The sequence below is a fragment of the Melanerpes formicivorus genome, unplaced genomic scaffold (assembly GCF_026170545.1).
Source record: "Melanerpes formicivorus ecotype bairdi unplaced genomic scaffold, bMelFor1.0.p_v2 SCAF_1, whole genome shotgun sequence".
In the NCBI taxonomy this organism is placed as follows: domain Eukaryota; kingdom Metazoa; phylum Chordata; class Aves; order Piciformes; family Picidae; genus Melanerpes; species Melanerpes formicivorus.
Window position 1 is genome coordinate 2,384,025 of NW_027142353.1, and position 23,047 is coordinate 2,407,071.

General features: G+C 36.7%; 1 protein-coding gene across 6 annotated transcripts in view; it reads right to left on the minus strand.

The window, feature by feature from the left end:
- DACH1 (dachshund family transcription factor 1) overlaps positions 1 to 23,047 on the minus strand; it is a 384,340-nt gene that overhangs the window by 141,216 nt on the left and 220,077 nt on the right. The gene's annotated exons all lie outside the window — the stretch shown is intronic.

The following is a 23,047-nucleotide window of genomic DNA, read 5'->3' on the forward strand; positions in this document are numbered from 1 at the left end:
GGAAGAGTTACAAAGACGCTTCTGACATCAATGTGAAAAGCTAACATCAGTTTTGTTTTTTTATTAAAGATTTGGATATGAATTTATCTTTATCATGAAAAGAGCTGGGCTTTATCACCACACACAAATGCTGACATCAGCATGCAAACTGACTTTTGTTGTCCTATGGACTTTATTTTCAATATCCTGTTTCAAAATATATTTTCATGAATGTGTCTAAGATTCTGTTCACACAATTACTTTGGCCAAATATTAATGAAAACAAAGTTTGCTGATGCCACCAAGTACTGTGGGTTTGCATAAAACAAATGCTAAGACTCGAGGCATTAAATCATATTGAGGAAAAATTTAAAGTACATGGGGTTGCTCTTTGTTTGTGTTCTGAGGATGGGATTAATCTAGTTTCCATCAAATCTACACAAAGCTTTTCACCAGTATGGGTGGAAGTCTGATTGATCCCAGTAACCTATTTTGGGTGAGCTAACAAGTTTGTCAAGAAACACATCCTTGAAGGATGTTATAAAGCATTGTATTAGTAGAGTGCAGGGAGTTACATGTGCCAAAACCAACAAATAAAGTGTGAGGTGGTAACAGCCGTGAAGTGCTGAAAATGCTAGTACCAATATAATTTAAACAACAAAAGTTAGAGGTTCCAAAACTATGTTCTTTTCTTGCAAAACTGTTGGAGTGCAGGTTTAGCAGGACTATGGAGACCTGTGTGTCTGGACCATACCAATGCAGCTGAAAGAGCTCAGCGAGTTTCTAAACAGGTCTAATGGATGTATGAAATATAGTTGCAGAAACTTCTGTCTCATCCAGATTCAGACTAATTTTCAAGTTGAGAATCACATATTCTAGTATCATCTTAATAGCAAATTTTAACTCCTTCCTCCAAAGATCAGAAGCGTTAAACTAAATTACAATATCTGAATATTGAAAGATATTCCTGTTTCTCTCCTGACTTGTTCTCTGTGTAGGCTGAACCACTGCTGCCGTTGAGACCTAGAAAAATGAATAATGGCCCATGGGCAGATAAGAAAGACAGACATTTTAGATAAAAAAATGGGGTTTACAAATTTACAAACTTGTAACAGTGATGACTGAAGACATAGCCTATATGTAAACTTTATTATGCATACATATATGCATGTTCTTACATGTACATATGAAAGACAAGATCCAACATGTTTTTTATGGGTACCCTAAAAGTTACCAGTAACATTGCAATTCATGTAACATTTGCAATGTGAAAGTTATAAAAACATTCAGAACTGGACTAAAGTAACTTAGTCCTGAACTTCCATTTTATTCTAATGGTTTTGTTTGGGGTTTTTTTGTTTATATCTCAGATTACATATTTATAGATTATTAGATATATAGTACGTATTTTTTAATACTAAATCACAGAAAACATCTGGTTGGAAGAGACCTCAAAGATCATCCAGTCCAACCCTCGATCCAGCACTGAAAGGTCAATACTAAAACACATCCATAAGCACCAGGTCCACACATTGCTTAAACATCTCCAGGGACGGTGACTCCACCACTGCCCTGCATAGACCATTTCACTACTTGACAACCCTTTCAGTGAGGAAATATTTCCTAATATCTAGCCTGAGCCTCCCCTTGCACAGCTTGAAACCTCTAGTTCTGACGCCACCAACAAGAAGAGGCTGGCCCCTTCGGGTAGTTGTAGAGAATGATAAGGTCTCCCCTCAGCCTTCTCTTCTCCAGACTGAACAACCCCAATGCCCTCAGATGTGCCTCATAGTTCATGCAGTCCAGGCCCTTCACAAGCCTCATTACCCTTCTTTAAACATGATCCAGCACCTCAATGACCCTCCTGTAGCGAAAGGCCCAGAACTGAACACAGTACTCCAGATGTGGCCTCACTAGTGCTGAGTACTGGGGGATGATAGCCTCCCTGTTCCTATTTTCCACCATGTTTCTAATACAAGTCTGGATGCCATTGTCTTTCTTGGCCACCTGAGCACACTGCTGACTCATATTTAGTCAACTGTCAACCCATCAGCTGTACTCCACATTTTGCAATTTAGGCATATCAGCAATAGTGGAACAAAGGCAGAGCCTGAAATGCCAATGTTTCACATGGAATGGATGGATATTCAAATGTCCTTACCATGCAATGTCCTTACAGTGATTACAAATGGTGCAGACTACAAGTAAATTTCTTATAATGAATGCTATTAAAAGTAATAGTTACAGAATGGCGGTGAAAGCAGAAGTTTAGGATATGGCCACATGATCAAAGACAATAATTAGTTAATAATTACAGTTAATAATTAGTCCCTGATATTTGAGTCAAACTAAGTGGCCATGTTGTATGACAGAACCTGTTGCCCTAAACTTATCTATGCCGAGAACAGACTGCATAGTCAGCAGAACCCCATGAGGAACAAATTATAAAGCCATGATAACTCACAGATTTTCATTCATATACCCACCTCTCTTGTCAGGGGTCATTACAGAAATATTATGTCGAATATGCAATCGCATACGAAGCCACGCTTTCTGTACTACATAGTTATATTGCAAGAAATGCCTGCTGCCCTGATGCGTAAAGACAATGACAAACTTCAATGAAAGAAGCACCAAGTCAAAAGACTAGAATTGTATCTGTGCAACAGCTGCAATGACTCATCTCAAAGATCATACTTTCCTCTATTATTTTAATTTCCTAAGTCAAATCAACTGACAGACTCCCTTGTACACTTCGAGAACACTGCAGACCTCCAGACGGGAATGAGCTTTCAGTGATTAAGAATAATTTGAACAGAGCAAATGAAACTAAAAACAAATCAGGGAAATATTTCAGGATAAAGGCAAATGCCTGTTGCAGTGCAACTGAAGGGAGTTTAGACATTACAAATATCACATCTCAGAATTCAGAGGCATTTACCACAAAAAGACGTTTCTTTTTAGTCTTTGTTAGAACTAGCTACAAAATGTTTACAGTCATTTTCTGAAAGCAACACCAGATTTTTTTTTTTTAATCATACTACTTCAGGAAAGCTGCTTTTAGTTAAAATATAAAAACCATAGTTACAAGGCTTCTGCAAACATAACTGCCATTCCATTAAGGAAACGGCACAGCAAACAGTAAATAGTGGCCTCAAGGGAAATGTAAGTATTGATTTTATTACTATGTTGGTTGGATTGTATTTGCAATTGTCAACTCTAATTTTAGGCTGTGCATTAAGTATCCTTATAATAGCTTAAGGAAAAAGGCAAATATTAATTAGAACATATAGATAATGTTTTTATAAGTCTTAGATTTAGTGCTTACCAAGGATATATTTTGAAAAAATACAAACCTACTTCCTGCTTGTAAACACAGCTAATAAATGAACAGGCAGAAACTATAATTACATGGATTATATGATACTTTTGTGCATCAAGGCACCTGTTAAATGCAATTACTTAAAACTAAAATTAAGTACAAAGACATTTATTATTGCATGTGCCTATGCTATGGCAAGGAAGGCTGAAGTCACTATTCAAGTACAAAATTATCAGTGCATTGATTGTGACACTGATCTCAAGAAACATTTTGTGATAGTCAGACTTTTATTCCCCATTTAGTCTCTAAGTACAGATGTCTGCTACACGTAGAAACTGCAGAATGGGTCATAATGGCAGATACTACTAAAGGTAATTCATGACCTTGTATCCTACTCTTTAATTAATTTTAAACAGTACTTACATAAACCCAAACTCACATGTTATCATTTGTTTCTGATAATATCCACATGTACTTAACCAGCAGAAAAGACTCATGACTCACTTTGGCATTGAACTGCAATAATAAAATACTAGGAGACAGACACCATTATCTAACAGAAAATAAACATCTAACGGCTGCTTTCTTCAAAGTTTCACAATCTTCCTATACGAAATGAAAAGCTGGTGAGTATGTGGTGATTTCAAACAATGCAAGTCTGATTCGACAATTCACAGGAAAAGGATTTCCTACCCATATGTACTTCACATTTCAGTTTACAGTGAGGCTTGCACAAAAAGTGCACTACAAGTGCCAGATGATGTAGCTGACACTTCAGAAGAATCTGTTCCTGATAAATTTCTTGTTAATATGTCACATTTCTAAAGGTAGCTAAAAATAATTGTCCATGCCATCTACAGTGGCATGAACTCCTGCAATTGTATCATCAATCCTGATACCATTTCTATTTCTTAAAAATCTCTGCTACAAATATGTGATGGTTTCAGCATCTCCCACCCCCTCCAGCAGTGTGCCATAATATCCCAAATGTGGTGGGGATCCCAGAGGCCAAGCAAGAATCCCTGGCTGGGGAATACCTCCCCAGGCATGGCCACACTTCCAGCCCAGCCAGGGACCTGGTGCTTCTGATGTGCAGCTGGACATTTACTGTGGGCTTAGCACTGCAGATTATCTACGCACTTTGTTGACTCAGGATTACATTGTTGTGAAGCTTTATCTCAAACCTTAAGAAAACAGCAAAAAAAAATAATTTTTGGGCAACATGAATTGTTCTGTTCCAACCCCAGACTCTATGCATATTACACAAATACGCCGACTGCTGAGACAGTTAAGGGAGTTTGAAAGGTTTCTTCTGTTTCCTGAGAAATTACAGAGTAAAGGAAGACCTTGCTGAATTTTTCCTGCCCATGACCACACTACGTGTACAACAAGAAGCATACACTGTGTTCTCCACCAAAGCACAGCCACGTGCAGAGCTGGTCTGGGAGCTGGGCAAGAAAGCACTCTCCATATGCATCCTCTGCAGATTACACAATCTAACAGGCTCTGGAGAAGCCTGAAGGTGAATGAATTGAACTATGTTATGCTTGGCATGTATCACTGCACACAGATGTATGAAAGTTCAAGGACCTCATTTGTTATGCATGTATTTATACCTTCTTTCCTCTCATGGGACATCAAGATCTTAATCAAAAGTCTAAGTAACACTTAGGAGGTGCAGACTGGACTATTCATGGGTCACTTTAAAAAAGTAAATTTCACTGTTCATGCTGGCTTACTAAAAATCTGTGGCTATTAGTTTACTTACATTGTTCAGCTGTATCCCTGCTACCAAACATTTAAACTAAACTTAAAAATACACAAATGAAGTATCAAACCTAAATTACAGGGTTTAATTTATAAGCATATTCCTTCCTCTGTCATAGTACAGAAGGGCTTCAGCAATGTGAGCACAGAATGCTTGTGAGAAAAATAAAATGGAGACTTCTGACTGTGTAAATCAAAGCGCAATGAGCCCGGGTCAAACTATTTTATCACAGAGGATTTTATACTTCAAGGAAATGCAATATTCTTAATATGATTGTTTCTGAATATGCATATAATCATCAATACCCATACTGCCTAGACAGTACTGTTATATGGTTGAAATGCTTTTTAAAATGTTTTTTTAAATAAAACACTTGTAAATGATGACATTGAATGATTATTTGAAATTCTTAGTGAAGACATTTCATTTCTGTTACCACTAATGTGGTGTCTAACAAGACCACCACATTACATCATTCAACAGGCCTAAGAAGGCAGCAACAGAAAGGAAAAAAAACCCACTGCTTTGGCTACAAATGTCTTTGTGTATTAGGCAAGCAAAACCATGTAACTTCATGTTTCCTCAGAAGAGTTGAAGCAATAATAACTGCATACTGCTCCTCAAAGGAAAATTCACTGTGCCTGTTTCAATTATGCCAGATGTTATCACCAGTATTTATTCTAGTTTAAAAGTTGATCTGTAGTGGTAGAATCTGCAATTTCCCTTTTTATTTCAGAATTGATAGAATATTGTTAAGAGAGATGACTTTTTATTTATTATAAGAAGAAGAAAGGTAAGTGAATTCCAGCATTACCTGGATCAAAGAAAATAACGACACAAACCAAACAAACGTGCTTTGTATTTTACTGAAGTAGCATAAACAAAGTCACTGGCAATGTTAATTAGTGCAAATGCTCTGCCCTTTAAATACTCCGTTTGCTCTCTGAGAAATCTGTTGTGGAGATGTGGAACACATTGCCACTAAAAGCTTCAAATCTACCCCTTGTAGATGCTGCCAAAAGATCAGGGGTGATCTGCTGCTCACAATCACATATAGGAATCATCATTCTACCTCTGCTAAAGTGCCTTTTTGCCAGTACAAGATACCATTGATGAGACTGCTAGTTTTCTGTCAGGTAAAGTAGGACATATTCCTGGCCGAAATTAAAGGGAGTTGTTAATTTAAGCGAGGAGGTCAAAGCATTCCAGAATACACATCGCTCAACTCATAGGAATTTGGAATGCCTTATGTAAATAGCTCTAGTTGGTGACCATTTTCTATAGCTAAACAAGCTGCTTAGAAAAATGGTTCATGCTGTGTCTTAGAACCACTAGTAAATCAAACAACATCAAAAAGGAAAGGGGGGGGGGGGGGGAGTGAGGTGCTAATTTTACTACTTAACACAAGATCCTACAAGGACATTTAAAAGTAATGCAAAACAAAATATCTGTTGTGTGGAGGAGATAAAATTCTACATGTTATCATGTAGATATTATTTCAGCATGTAAACTGATCACTCCAAACAGAGATATATGTGAAGATGTAGAATCAGAAGGGTTGGATAAACAAACCTACTGAAAGAAACTCTGAATTTCTTTTCTGTGAATTGGTTTATCGTATCACAGATGGCAGCCCAGGAGGGGAAATGAGTTCCACAGACTCACCACCCACCGGTAGGGGAAGGGAGGGAGCAGACACTGAGGCCAGTTTTGACCCTACTCCCAAGAATATCAGAAAGAATCGCTTCAAGTCACAATTTCCTTCTTATGCTGCTCCCAGGGCAGCATGCAATTATGTACTGCAACTGGCTTAGGGCAGGCTGGGTCTACAATTAGTCTCTTGACCTTGCTAAGACTAACAGTGTGGGTAAGGTGAGCAAGACATATCTCTCAAAATTCTCAACTATTTAATACAACTAATGTAACAGTAATTTTCCTGCCTTTTTTCTTTTCTTTTTTAATTGCTTGCAATCATAAAAAAAAAAGACTTACCTATAGAGTCAACTAAAAGGTCAAAATGATAATTTTAACTCAAAGTTTCCATAGCTTTCTCGATAAATTGAGTCTGAATATAGATTGTCTCTTTATTTCTACTTCCACTAAAAAGCATAGGATTTTCCTCTACTTTCTGTAATAGGTTTATTAGTTATAGCTCTATTACAACAATACTCAGGGACGTTTCATTCACATCATAGACAATTATCTGTGATAAAGCTCATGGCAGAAACTGTAGATGGAATAAATGCTGACATGGGTACATTAATGCACATGCCACTCACATCGTGTCAGGTACAGCTACCCCTTAGGTTTGAAGATACAAATGCTCCTTTCAGCACTTTGGCATATCTCAAGTAATTAGAAGCCATCTGCTGAAATCTACGTTCAGTCTCAAACAGCCATCTTGAAATGTTTGGGGCTTTATGTCATGCTGGAGGGCATACCTTTCCCTCCACACTCAAGCTTGAAAGAGGCCTCAGACAGTGATTAAGAATGAGATCATAGAGAGAAAAAAACACTGCCAGGAGCCTGACCTATGCTGTCCAACTGTCAGTGAGTTAAAACAATGCAAATTCATTGAGCAAATAAATACAAATCCAAATTTTTAAATTAAGGTGAAATATGGGTCAGTTTGGGGCTCAATGATAAATTAAACAATCCATAATAGCCAATTAAAATAGAATATCAAGAACAAGTGAGGCAGGGAAAGATGGTTTAGTTGACCACAGAGCAAGAAGAGTGAGCTTCTACTCATCCTGCAGCCAAAATGCAACATACACCTATCACATACAACTAATGGCCACAGAAGGTGGTATCCATGGTTTCAGAGGAAGATTTTCCAGGGCAACATTAAAATACATTGCAAAGTTGAACTCTATGAAAAGTGGGGCTAGGAACCTTTCTGTAACATCTGCACTGCAAGGAGTAGAAAAATGCAGATAGTTCCTCACTATCTAAACTGTCATTTTATGAGACTGATTTAAAGTATAAATCATGCCACAGTAATGTACTTTGAACAATTAAAAATACTGAGAGGTAAACCTGTTTTGATCACGTGCTCAGGCCATTTTTTCTTCTGTAAGAAGTAAACAGTATAATACAGAGAGTGCTTTTGGTAGCATAGGAGCGTATAATAAATTATAAATGGAGAAAATCCCCAATCATAAAGTTGAACATTTCTGAGTGCACAATATTAATGGAGATCAAAAAGGCAACTAACCCATGTGTAATACATGAGTGGTGAGAAGTAACCTCAAGAACTTCCATGTAAATCAGTTAGTTATATAGCACACTGGGTCAAGGTTTAGTGAAGCAACTTCTCAAAACCATAAAAAATCACTTATTTGAACAACTGACGCTACAGCACATGTGATGAGAAGATGCTCTTCAGTAATCCTAAGTAATTCAAGATGATGCTTTGGCCAGCGACTACAGTTGGCTGATGAAGAGAAATCACAACAATGTAATTTAGAGCTCTCACAAGACAGATGTTACAACGTGGCCCTAAAAAAGCACATCATAAAGCCCCTGAATCTATTTCATTTGAAAGCACAAAAGCAAATTGTGTTTCATAAAGCCTTGATTCCTTTCTACATAATTTCTGCTACTTTTGTGCAGACCACTGAAAAGTGAAGCCTATGCATTGCCAAAGCTGCAGGCAGGATTATGTATGGTATGCTTCAGAAACTGATCTCCCAAAAAGTTTTGATTAAGAATTGAAACATGTATATTGCAAATACCAAAATAAGTAGAGATTACTTAGCATAATGAATAATGAAAATATTGCTGACTCTGACAGCTGCTTTTTCACATCTCTGCCATCACCTCCCCCTGGGACTTGCTTGTTACCTCTGGGTGAGAATTTTACAACTTTTAGTGAACTGAAATCCTGTAGGCACACTACTGTCCACCTGTTCAAGATAAATTTCTTAACCTTTCAGATCCCCACAACAGGTGCGCTCATTCAAATCACCGCAGCCATACCCCAACAGTGGTTTCTCTAGGTAGTGGAAATTTGCTGCTTGTGACCACAAAACTATGCAGTTATGTCCTGGCTGAACCTCCTTCATCTCTCCCTGTCTCTGTCCATATCGATCAACACAGCTTCCCACATAAATGAAGACCTAGAAGAACAACTTACAATCTAAGACACCTAAAGACAGTCAGAAGGTGACAAAAGAAGGTGTTAAACTCTATCCATAACTCCCCTTTTCCACCAAAGGCAACATCAGGAGCCACTGAGTTGAAGCTCATTAGCTGAAGAACGCAAAAGTCAGTAAGCCCCAAGAGATGAGCCTTCCAAAAGCAAACGGGATCCAGCATTAGGCAGCATTATTCAAAGCCCCCCCAAAACCAGCACAAACACACAGTCAGTGCCTCTGAAGTTTGGTCAGTAGCTTCAACGATCAAAAAGTAAAAACTAAAGATCTGCTAAAATTGCCTTAAATATGAAGTTCTGTAATTAAAAGTTAAATTAGATAGAGAAACGAGGAGCAGATGTTGGTTTTATTTCTGTATGTTTACTTTATTAAGGAAACATTTCCTCATTCCCCTCCAAGACATCCTTCTCTTTCATTTAGTTGCTGTTTCCTATTATTTTCCATTCCCACTAAACGACTATAACCTTCATCAGTACAATGAAGTCATTTATGTCTAAATTCTTGTTGCACTTGGGATTTTTCTTTATGTGTTTTGTAATTGTTGTAGTTGATGTATAACTTTTATGTCTCAGATGTAAAGTGGAAGTAGAATACCACCTCTTTTTTTTTTTTTACTTTATTCTGATTAACACCTGTAAGAACACAAGAGATATACAAAAATAATCTATTTTTTTCATAAAAGAACTCCTCTAATTGCTTTGTTTTAGAAAGCTACTGAAGATCTCCCTTGATATGAATTAAACCGGCACCCAGTTGGTGCTTTATTATCTCTTCAACAAAATGATTTATTGTTCGTAGTCTGAAAGCAGAAGAGGAAGAAAATTACATTTTCTGTATCAGCAGCAGTAGCCCTATCACTTGCTCTATACTATTCTTTGAAGATTAAAATGACCAATATTGTAATGATACAAGAAATAGTTAACTCTAACAAAGCTGCATACACAAAAGCAGTGACAACTGAGATCACTGTACCTCATGGTAATTTAACCGTAAGATGCTAAATCTTGTGCTTCTTATCCTCAGCATGACCTGCTATAATGTTCAAATTTCAATTCATCTCCTAGCCCTGAGTCTGGACATAACTGTCTGGGGGTTTGTTTTTCTCTGTTTTCAAATAAAGAAACTTTAATTAAGTAGGAACAGGCAAAAGATACAATTAGATATGTCAAAAGAGAAAGTTGCAAATTGTTTATGTGTGTCTAAGTTATAAAGAATAAATTAATTTTGAGATTATTTATTTTGTATATTAATGATAATTTAATGCTTTTTAAAATAAATTCTAACGCTGATTTAAAAAGGCCAAGCTATTACTGCTTATAGAAGCAGCCCTGGAAGCAAGCAAAATAAAATGTCTATTGACATGCCCACCTAAACTAAATGTAAACTATGCATATATATATATATATATGTGTGTGTGCATAACTTGTTCTTAAAACAAAACAAAAATCACCCAGAAAATCAAAATGCCTTTGTTGGAAAAGAGAGCGATTATAAGACTGATGATGCTATGCATGCAAGAAGTTGTTTTAATTCCAAACTCATGACACCATTGTAGCACTACGACCCCCTTCAAAACAGAGTAAGAAACCAAGTTTCCTCCAGCACCAAAGCCAACTGAATACACTGAATGGGAAAGCTCTTTCTCTATGTTCTTCAGCAATTACCCTGTACTCAGAACCTTGAGTGCTGTGTCCAGTTCTGGGCCCCTCAATTTAAGAAGGACATTGAGACACTTGAACGTGTCCAGAGAAGGGCAACAAGGCTGGGTGAGAGGCCTTGAGCACAAGCCCTATGAGGAGAGGTGGAGGGAGCTGGGATTGTTTAGCCTAGAGAAGAGGAGGCTGAGGAGACACGTTATTGCCATCTATAACTACCTGAAGGGAGGTTGTAGCCAGGTGGGGGTTGGTCTCTTCTTCCAGGCAACCAGCACCAGAACAAGAGGACACAGTCTCAAGCTGCGCCAGGGGAAGTTTAGGCTTGAGGTGAAGAGAAAGTTCTTCACTGAGTCATTCGTCATTGGAATGTGCTGCCCAGGGAGGTGGTGGAGTTGCTGTCCCTAGAAGTGTTCAAGAGGAGATTGGACGTGGCACTTAGTGCCACGGTCTAGTCATGTGGTCTGTGGTGACAGGTTGGACTTGATGATCTTTGAGGTCTCTTCCAACCTTAGTGATACTGTGATACTGTGGTTCTATTCTATTCTATTGCTTCCCAAGACAGCGAAAACTGTTGCATGTGCAACTGCAAGCAGTTGCCTGTCTACAGGAATCTGCTGTCATTTCAGGTGCCTTGTGATATTTGCTGTATCCCCACAGGGCTTGCAAATACAAGAGAGCACCTAAATGCGTATGATCTCTGCCATTCAAGAGTGGAAGCTGGAAGCCAAGTGGGATGCTTGAGGGCATCACAAATGGTATGCAGTACCTGTACTGAACCACGTTGCTAATGTCTTTCTTGCTGGAAGCATGTTCATAATGGTGAATTGCCAGACAGTAGAAATCTGCTTAACAATCTGCATAAATGATCATACAAGAAGCCTGAGTGGAAAACCACTTCTTTCTTCCAATCTTTAGCTAATCTTCATAATATTGTCCTGAAAATTCTGATATATACCCTGTAATCTTAAACTACTGAAAAATTGTACTTCACTCTGTGAATGCTTAGTCATTCAAACTTATGCATAATTTAGGTCTTTTCAATACACGTCACTTAAAGTTTCTATTTCTAAAATATCTTTCTTCTTTCTTTTCTTTTAGTGAAGCTTGGTAGAGTTAAAGAAAACCACATACTTTAGATGTGAGAAACTGGACTGCACTCAAATATAATTTTAACAACGTTATATCCCATAATGAGGTGACCTTCTATTCCCCTTAACCCTTCTTTTCATCAAAGCCACCTACACCCACTATGCCTTCTGTTTCTCTAATCTGAAATTATTTATGTTTTCTTCATGCTGCTCCATCCGCCATGGGAGCAAAATTGTGTTTGGTGAAATATAGAGCTAATTATACCATGAACCCAACAACAAAAAGACAGAGCAGATGTTACTTCAGACGTGCTAACAGTCCCTATGCTTAATGCACACATACTAAAGGACTAAACAGTATTTGAAAAAAAAAATAATAATGTGATGGGCTTAAACATGTGGAAAGAAATTAGCACAAAATTCAAACAGAATGACACACTTAATAGGCTCTAAAACATTTATTCAGTGATCGTATTCAACATCAATTTTACTTTAATTCAATACATATGTGAGGCAATACATGGGGTCAAATATAGTGTTATTAGATAATTATGCTCAATTTCTTCTGATCTCAGTACCCAGTTTCTTAAGGACCCTTCTGCCTGCAATTGCAGCAGGAAATTTGTCCATCTCAGTATCTAACTGAACAGTTCCCCAAACATGGCAAGTATGTCTAAGAATAATTAGAGGCTAAAATGAACAAGCAAGCAAACAAGGGAAGAGTGTTTTCTCATGTTTTCTACTTTTTTTCCTCAATGTTTGTTCTGTTGTTTCTTTTTCAGTTAGTTTATTAATATTTGAAATGCAGGAACAGCCTGGGTGACTCTACACCAGCCTTCAAGCTCATGCACAGGTCCGGCTGCATTTGAAGTACAGCTGTAGCTTAAAAATACAATTGTAGGAAGAGATGATACAAACACAGATTTTATTACTTCTGTTCTATCAATATACCAGACTCCTAACTAGAATAACTGGGAAGCAGTTTGGTGTGTACTATGAAGGGTTTATCACAATTAGAGTAGGATCTCTCAGCAGCCTTCAGAGTATTCTGCAAGCAGGGGACCACCAGGAGTACACTTTTCTACTCCCTTATTGCCAAACTTCCACAAAATTATTACTTCTCCCTCTCTATTGCAAGCAAACTTCTTCATAACTAAAAATGTGCCTACAAATTATGGAATTGAACAGAAAATACCAATGATTCCCTTTCCTCTTTCACCTACCTTTACCACTTCCCTGAGTATCCTGAGTGGACCAGCCATGCAAGCTGGAAGAGAATTAGGGTAATTTGCAAACCTTCATATCAAGCATAAATCCTGCATTCCCAATCATTTTGTGTATATGAATGCAATACAAATTTGCCTCTTCAGTGAGTCTAGTGACACTTTTGAGTAGCTAAACTGTTATGTAATAAAAGTAAAATAAACTTTATTCAGTAACTGCATGGTACTTTATAGTAAGATATAAAGATAGTCCATCATCAGTCAAGCTTCAATGGAAAAACCAAGACCACTAAAAGAGAATTCGGTATACACAAATTTGAATCATTATCTGCAGGAGCACTAGTTACATTATCATGATAAATCACTTTTCATGGATGTGCAAGTACCAAATCTAATATGACACTTTCCACCTCACTAGAATACGTGTTATTGTTAGCACATAACTAGTTCAACTCCACTACAAATAAGATAAAAAAATAATAATTAAGAAGTGTGACCTTACATTCAGCTTTGAAGGGAAAAATGCCTGATTGAAATGCATCTGACTTATTATAAATCTCTAGTAAGACATATCGATGCTAATACCAAATTTCAAAGAACTCGTTAAAAAACATGCATAACCAGACTAATCACAGTACTGTAGAAAGCAACATGTCTTTAACAGCAATCATCACAGTATGAAATCAATGCTCAGCTTACTACATTTGGCTGAACAATCTAAACTTGTAGAATTAAAAATAATTATTGATAAAAGATAAGACATAAAACCTCCCCAGTTGTTTGAATCTAAGAATATCAGGGGATGGAATGAATGTTGAATTTATGTTGTGGAAAATTGGTCCCAAGTTGGTTTTACACTTCATCAGAAAGCACTTTTGTCTTGTATGCAAACAGTTAATGAAGCATACCAAAACTGCAACTTTTTTGCTGGTGCTGGCGTGGTAAGACTCAACAGCATATTCCATAGCTTGCAGAATATTTAAGAAACATTATGGATTTTTCATTCACTCTCTTTAGGTCATAATGCAGAATCCTGTAATTTTAAATAAGATCCCTTCCTGCATTTTCAAGTATTGTTATATATAGCTTGCATTTGCAGATACATTTTGCCTTTCAAATACAAAGCATTCATTTTCATTCTTTAACAGGATATCTTTGAGAAAAGATGACACCACATAAAGAAGTGGTGACCTCACCAATTCAAAGAATATATAGATTCTTAACTACCTCTCGTGCTGGATACATGACTGGGTTTAAAATTTTATAGCTAAACCTTTCTCTTTAAAAAAAAAGTACTAAATAAATAAATAAATCAGGTATTCTCATAGTTGAAAACATTAAAAGAATCGTGGGCGATCTCTTCTAGAGAAAATGGGTAGGACAGCCCCTTTGCTAACAAGCCTGAAATAAATATATAGAACAAGAAAGACTTTGCAATATGCTGAACACCTGCCTTTAAAAGGACTCCCTTTCACACTTCAGTTTTATGACTTGCACATCAAGAATTTGTCTGCAGGACTACATCCGAGTATGGCAACCAGTTCCATTATCTCAGCCATACACACTGTTACGATTAACTTTGGGAAATTAGTGGGGCTTACACAGCTGAACAAATGATTGGCAAAATCCAGTCAATCACCACATCAAAAAAGAAAAACCTCAGTTGCAAAGACAAATGGCATTAATGCTCTGCAGCAGGGGAAAAAGCTGCCTAAAAATGGTGTAGTGCGGGAACTGAGTGTATTTATTTACGCAAGAATCACAAAAGCTGTTTTATCTGTGGAATCCAGCCTTTTACTACTTGTCCTGTAAAGAAGCTCCCATCAACAGACCATCAGAGTAAAAGCTCCTAATACACATTACATTGAATGCTCAGAGTTCAGAAAATGGGTGTACACGATCTTCTGTCACATATTGTCATTAATTAGTCCCATCAATTAAGGGCACATTTCAGTAGCCCTTGCTAAAAAAAAAAAAAAGAAGAAAAAGAAGGAACAACAAATAGAGCCCCAAACAAAAAAAATAAACACAAACACACAAAACCCAAAAACCAACCAACCAACCAAACAAAAAAAACCCCACAAATAAAACATTATCTGCCATTAAAATCCACCAAGTTCCAAATCAATGAAACAGAGTGGGATACTTTTGAACAATTACTGGCAGCAATCTCTTCCAAATTATGAATATTCTAGATATTTTTGGCACTGCAGGTTACAGTTAGGACTGCAAAAGTTCAAAACATTCTAATTAAAACCAGTGAGATGAGGTTGTAATATCTGTTCATAGGCTTGGGTGCCACTGAAGTAGGTTTGAGATAAGTTAAATATATGATAGATTTAAACCATCTTTCATAACAGCTTCCTTGTTTCTATAATATACAATAACTGACATATAACCTCTTCTATATTTTTTATTATTAATCATGTGATGATATGCTGATACAAAAAGTCCTCTTAAGTTCTTGCTATGAAGTTGCTTATCTTTTTTAATACACATTTACACTATTTCAATTTGAGCAAGACATTCCCAGTCATCAGAGATTCTCCAAAGATGGCCAGCCCAGAAGGGCAACATCTTCCACCCCAATGATAAATTGTCATCTTACAGCAAGCTACTTCTGGCATAGGCAATTGCACTCATATTCAAATTTGAATAGTGAACTTTTTGGACCTCATTAGCTAAGAAGGCTGGGTTTGATTAATGTTTTAATACAAATCTTTCAAGAAAGCTCAGCTGCAGCAAGAAATGGAAATGGTGATTCAGGAGACACCACTCAGTCCCTCTGAGTCTGTACTGAGGAACTGCTCCAGCATGGTGTGAAGGGACATCATGCTGCTGGTGGTGCTGTCTTTCAGATGAGATGTAAAACTGAGTTCTGACAACTTACAGTCATTAAATATCCCATGGCACTTTTCACAGGAGTACATGTGTTAACCCATATGTCCTGGCTACATTCCAAATGCATAATTGCATTCTGCCTACCTAAATTCCCTACGCAGTTTCAGTAGCATGCAGTACTATTTATTCCCTTTCTCTCCCCTCTCCAACACTACTCTTTAGCATTTATGCTGAGGTACAAGAAAAGGCACAGAAATACAACAATCCCTAACTTTCAGTTGGCTGACATAAAAGAATTTAAGGCATCTCAGATCCAACAATACAATGCACAAGGACAGAAGAGCATCCCCAGAACTGAAGGAAAAATAAGTAAGTGTGGAGCTGTCTAAACTAGACAATACAGAAATATGGACAAGGAAATTCTCAAAACTATCTTTCTAAGCCTAGGTCATAAGTACCCATCAGTTCTGAGAAGTACCTCCATTCCTCTAAGCTGTGTTGTCCCAGACCTTCATAGACATGTAAAAGGGCTGGCAGGATTTTAAGACTGCACTCTGAGATCTAGATACGTAAATTACCCTTAAACTCCTCACAAATTTTAGTTTAGCTGATCAGCTGCCTCAGATTCCCTGTACAGTCAAGTAATAGGCAGCCAGCTCTACAGAGTAATTCACATATTCATTGGTACTAATCGTCCATTGGAGAAATCTATTTCTTTTTGAGCTCTGGACAATGGGAGTTCAAATTTTACTTCCTCTTGAAATTAGATGGGTTTAAATACGACTGATTCCAAACACTTTGGTTAGTTGTTTTCTTTTTTCACCTTTTTTGGTGATAATCACCATTATACTCCTATGTTAAAAGGAGTACAATGAGTTATGCAGAAGGACAACTGAAGTGAGTCCTTGGGTTTTGTGGAACTATCTACACTCTGTCCGCAGTTTTATTCTGACTGTAAACTCTAAACAGTTTCCAGTTGCCTACAGAATGAATCAAACACTTATTTTTTTAATAGCAAAAAATTCTGATTAGGTGGCATAATCGAGCAAGAGAGATGTCAGTTTCACATAAGAAATAACTTTACTCAAATCTTTCCTCTTGTGAACCAACATGATAGCAGTTTTCCTCTATTAAACTCACTGTATCTTGTGGAGGTTTTTTAAAGGGCATACATTCAGGTCTTAGATTATATTGATAAGCTCCCAAACAAAAACCACGAAAGCAGCCCAAGACAACCTCCATATACTTTGTGAGCATGACTGCATGAAATAAAGGCAGGTCTGATGGATGCTGAATTAATGTAAATGACATTTTGCAATATATGGCAGCGATTCTCCTTTCACTTATGCTGTTGTAAATCTGTAAAAGAACACAAAACTCCCCAGATTTTCATAAACTTACTCTGCTCAAAAGCTGATAGAGCTAAGAAAAAAAAAATCAAATGTTCTTTATTTAAATATTGATTGTGCACTTAGGAAATTAATATATCTGTGATGTGTATTCTGAAAATAAATATATTTTCTAATATATATTAACCTCTGCAAGCTTATAGGCTTAGAAAGAATTCCAAGTAACTAGCTTGTCTGAAATGAAAACATGAATATTTCTAACAAAAGGGGTTTGCACTTGAGGGGATTAGAGGGCAGCAAGTAGCTGGGAAGCTTTTGGAATATCCTGCATAAAAACAGGTCATTTTTAATATTAAAGAAAAAAAAATACAAAACCTTTTTAATACAGAACAACAGATTGTGCTAAACTCACAATCCCCTTTCTTCTTCTCCCTCTGACATGCAAACACCTAACACACAAAGGGAGTCACATTCAGAAGGAGATTATGATGCAATGATCTCATTGTGAATGTTGCATTATGGTTTCAGCATCGCTGTAAGAGCTCCCCTGGCACTTGTGCTTACAGCAATTTGAATTTTCTGGCAGCTAGGTATGATTTGTGACAGATTTCAGCCTTGCTCTTCATTGAGGGAGTACACTGGCAAGTGCTTGAGGAATTCACCATGGAGATTGGAACCAAGAAAACATGTAGAGGCACATTTGATGTTTTGTGATTGGTTTTTTTGTTGACTTTTTTTTTTGTGAGTTTTGTTTGTTTGTTTGGGGTTTTGTGGGGGTTTTGTTTGGTTTTGTTTGTTTCTCTGTTTGGGTTTGGCTTATTTGTTTGTTTTGCTTTAGCTTTTTTCACTTTCTTTTCTTATTTTGGAAAACACTGATTCTCATTTTTTAGCAGTTTTTATGTTATCCAAGCCAATTCTTTTCAGCTTGTGCTTCTTAGGAAAACTGATCACACTCTGCTGCTCTACTTGAAGAATTATTCCACTCATTGTAGTAGTGAAACTGTTAATTTTAATTACTATTATGAATACATAGATCACTGGACAAACACTCCATGCTGAGTGCAAAGAGTCATCTTCAACTGATTTTGTGGCACGAGTGGCAAGTTTTCTGATCCATTGTTTAAACACGAACTACACACATAAGTTTGGAAGATCTTATGCTGGTGACGAGCAAATATATTTATTGTGGAAAATGCCTTGAACTTTTCTGAAGAAGAAGGATCAGATGGAAGGTTTCATGTTTGGCACTGAATTGTCCAAATGTTTGTAAAGCCAAAGACCCTACATTTCGGGTAGACGAACCAGTTCCCAAAACTGACCTCCAAAGATTGTTTTTAGTATGTCTTTGGCCATAAAAGCAGCAACAAGAACCCATATGCAAAGTTTCTCTGTAACTTTCTTGGTCTACAGACTAAATCTTATCATGGTTCCTTCCTCATTCCCATAAGGAAGTATAGGAGGTAGTCCCCAGGGAATACAAAGAGCGCCATAGCAAAGGCTGCACTCTGAGCACAAGCATTCAGGGAACAATGACAACACACTGGCTGGCTTTGGCATGGACTGATGAATGAGAAATTTAATAGGGAGATATTGCACAGCCTACAAAGAGAAAACCTGCATTTAACAAAGGATTGAGGTTGACTGGGTTTAGGTTAACAAAGTTTGTACCTCATGCAATAGAATGGATCCAAACTTCCATTCACATGTAAAAATAGCCTATCGATTAAAGCATATTTCTTCCTCTTTGGCCCCTTTTTTCAATTATTTTATTTGAGACAATAAGTTTGGCAAGTTCTTTTGTTAGCACATTTCCTGTTATTTTAAAAGCAACAGATTTTATGGCCCGTGGTTATCATGTGATACTTAAACTATGTACATGAAAGAATGCATAGGAGGTGTCAGGTGCACCCTTGGGAGGATAAGAAAGTCCACATGGTCCCAGGTCTTCTAAGAGTAGCAGTTTCTGTATGAATGGGTGAAAAATAATCTTTTCATTTGCAGGTGTTCTATATACAAAAGGCAGAGCGTAAGATATGTGTTAAGGATTAACCTTCTGAACTGTCACGTATCTCGGGTCAGGGTTCCAAATATACTAACTAGATCTTTACATTTTATTTTTAAATATAGATATACACTTTAACTACAGGGTTTATACACAAAGACAGGATTTTAAGTATGCTTTAGCAACTATGCAGCCAGTCTTTAGAAGCACTGAAACACTGAAGATTTCACTTATTTGATTTAGAAAATACTACCAGCCTTCTGGCATACCACGGATTATATTAGTGATTGCTAAGAGAAAATGTGGAGCTGTAATACCTGTTACACGGAGTTTCAAACAGAAAACCATGAAATGTTGATTTATCAGCATCTTTTCTTAAAAAGGCATACTTCAACTACATCACTAATAAACAACTCTAAAAAAGAAGGCAATAAACAATTTTTTAAAGTAGGCAATAAACAAACTCCAACATCTTTGGATACTAAATGGAATCTAATAGAATATGTGGATTTATTTGACCCATCAAGTGATCACTGTTTCATTTTTGTGATGACCATATCTCCTAAGAAAACATGTCACAGACACAGGCTGTTGAAAAACTGTTCAGTGTGAAAGCAGTGTGAAGAAAATTAAAGATCATATAAAGCAGTAGAAATAAAATGTAAAAAATACATAATTAGTGCCTTTTCCAAGTTAAGATCACCACTCTGCTTAGAGAGATGGAAGTGAAAAGGATCATTAATGTATAAGAATACGCAACAGTTAAGTTTGGCACAACTGTTAGCTCTTCTCACTATATGAGAATGTGAAAATATTCCATGAAACTGAGATACAACATATCAGCACATATCACTTTCTGGAAGAAACAGAAATACTTGTTTAAAAATATTTATAATCATGCAGATGGAAATAATTGAGAACCACGATTTGCTTAAACCAGAACCTATCACTTAGCGCAGTAGTGGGGAAAAGCCATCATTAAATATAAGAAACTATTAAATATAAGAAACAATCATTTATGAGATTAAAAACTTCTAATTTCAGATTATAAATCATTGCTGATTGATGAAGACTAGTCAGGAACTGTTCATACACAGAGGAAGATGAGTCTATATCTGCCTGCTGTCACTTTCTAGACCTTTGCTCTGACGGGTGCTGTGATTGATAGAATACTATGACAAATTCACCACAAGTCCACTACAAAGTGGAAGGCTGATACTTGAATGACTGCCATAACTGAGGAATGCTTTGAAGTATTTATACTGATATCATGAAAATGCCACTATTATGTGGCTACATCTTCTGAAGATGTTGGTTACACCCCATTTGAAATATTTTAATTCTATTGCTGCTGTGCATTAAGAAACTTATTGTTTACTTAAAAGTGATATATAAAAGTGTGACATATCATACATTTATATATATTATTAATGTATACATATCCATTAATATTCATATGATTTTGTATTCATCTATTTCTATTCCTATAGAGAGCCTATAGACAAACAGAACTATATATGTCTATAGAAAATATTAATGACAAGAATACGATACATTGATGTAGAATTTATCAAATACTTGAAGCAAATTTTAAGTTACACTTGAGAGACAAATAAGCTAAAACAAAATAGAAAATATTTTTGTATACAGGGTACTAATTAAGCCAGAATATCTAAATACAGCAGTTGTACTCTATTTTTCTTTCACTTTCTTCTTCTCTTTTGTTTTTCAGCTTTGCAAGGAAGAGATACTGACTTATTCATTTCAGTTAGCAAGAAATTTCTCAACTTCCTTGGGTGCTTAAGTGCAAGAATATTTTAGACCCCATCTTTGCATATTACTTTATCTTTCAGTGGTAATTAACAGAGTCTTAATCTGGCTAATGTTAATGACCACTGTTCTTTCTTTAAATCCCAGTTAAACCAAGCTTATTAAGGGCCAATTAAAGGAAGTCTTGTGTGATCTGAATAACACTAAGTCCAATTTTTAACAGCTATAACTCTTTCTTTTGGATAATGGGTATGGAAGAAAACCCCTTCACATTATGGCTTTTGTCTGTTTTAAAATAAGCTGTCAATGGATATGGGGAAGGATGAGGGATCTTAGCAAAAAATGCAGATGTAGAATACTGTTTCCACTCTTCATAAGGAAAGGTATTATATTACTAATAATTATTACTTCATTTTTCATACTGTTATAGCACAAAAATGGAACAACACCTGGAAATAACTTTCCAAGCAGTAACACCACAACCTAAATCTGTATTAACTGAGTCTGATGGACTAAATTAAGAAAAAAAAACTTGCTGATAATTTGAATAGTAAATGGAATATATCTATCTAAATATGAAAAGGTTAATAGATGGTTTTAGTTTGAGGAGAGTCATATAGTTTTCTCACTGCCTTACTTAATACAGTTTTTGACTAGACATTTGAAAGGCCTGCTGGTTCTAGTCATGTCTAAGGTGACCCTTCTAAAGACACAGTGTTATAAATGACATCCCACTAGTTTCTTACGTACTTCAGATTTCACTTATTGCTTAACTTCATTATTACTTCTTTTTCTTCTGGAATAATACAGTATGCTATTAAATAAAATATTACCCTTACTACTGATGTTTAATGTCCAAACACTCTAGAGCTAACCATCACTGCAGCAAGTCACCAAAGTGCAAGTCTTTTGCAAACTCTGCAGCACACAACAGACCTAACTCCATGGTGTCAACTCTTAAATTCTGTGGTAGCAGCTACAAAATCCATGGCAACATTAATTCATTATTGTCTGTAAAATTCTCTTCATCCCTACTTTCCCACTCCTGCACCAACATATTCAGCCATGACTCATAGCAGAGAATATCACTGACGAAAAATTGATGGTTATTTTTAACAATAAATCCTGAATTATTTTTCTCTGTGCTCCCTAGATAATTTGGTTATAACAGCCCTCAGCCACAAAAAGAACTCTGCACAAATCATCTTTCCGTCCTGATAACAGGACAGAGAAAAACTTGCATCTGGACTTCACAGCTTTCCATATCCCACTTCCTCCACTCATCATCAGGCTATCGATCTTGCTTGCATCACATTCAGTTTTTATCTACCAGTTATAAGTTAGGCCTATTCCTCTAACTTTTTCTACCCTTTTTCCTGGCTCCATGAGACAATACAGTTGTATTGCAGCTGTGAACATAATTATGAAAACAAACCAAAATCAAAAGCAGAATTTTGCAGAAAATTATGTGGCTACAAAAGTACCAGGATTTGCTCTCCACATCTCATCTGATAAACTGATAGCTGTCAGCACCTCTACTGCAGCAGAAAATATACTTTTTCCACACTAATTTTCAAGGGATGATGAGGGGAGATTGAGGGAAAAGAGAACACTGTAAAACTTCTACCACATCACAGCAAAACAGGAAGAGGGCAGTGACATCATAAAGGAGTATTCCAGCACTGAAACAGGAGTTGGCATGTCCTAGAAAAAAATTCAGTTCTAGGTGAGGTCCCACTGATAGTACTGGCAACAACAAGAAGTGTGATGCCATTGCATCATTCACATCTGTTAATTTGGCAAATCAGATTTTCTATACAAAGATTTTTACAAAGTCAGATAGATTGAGGACCTAGAATCTTAGCCTCCCCTGAGTACAATTCCATGCAAACC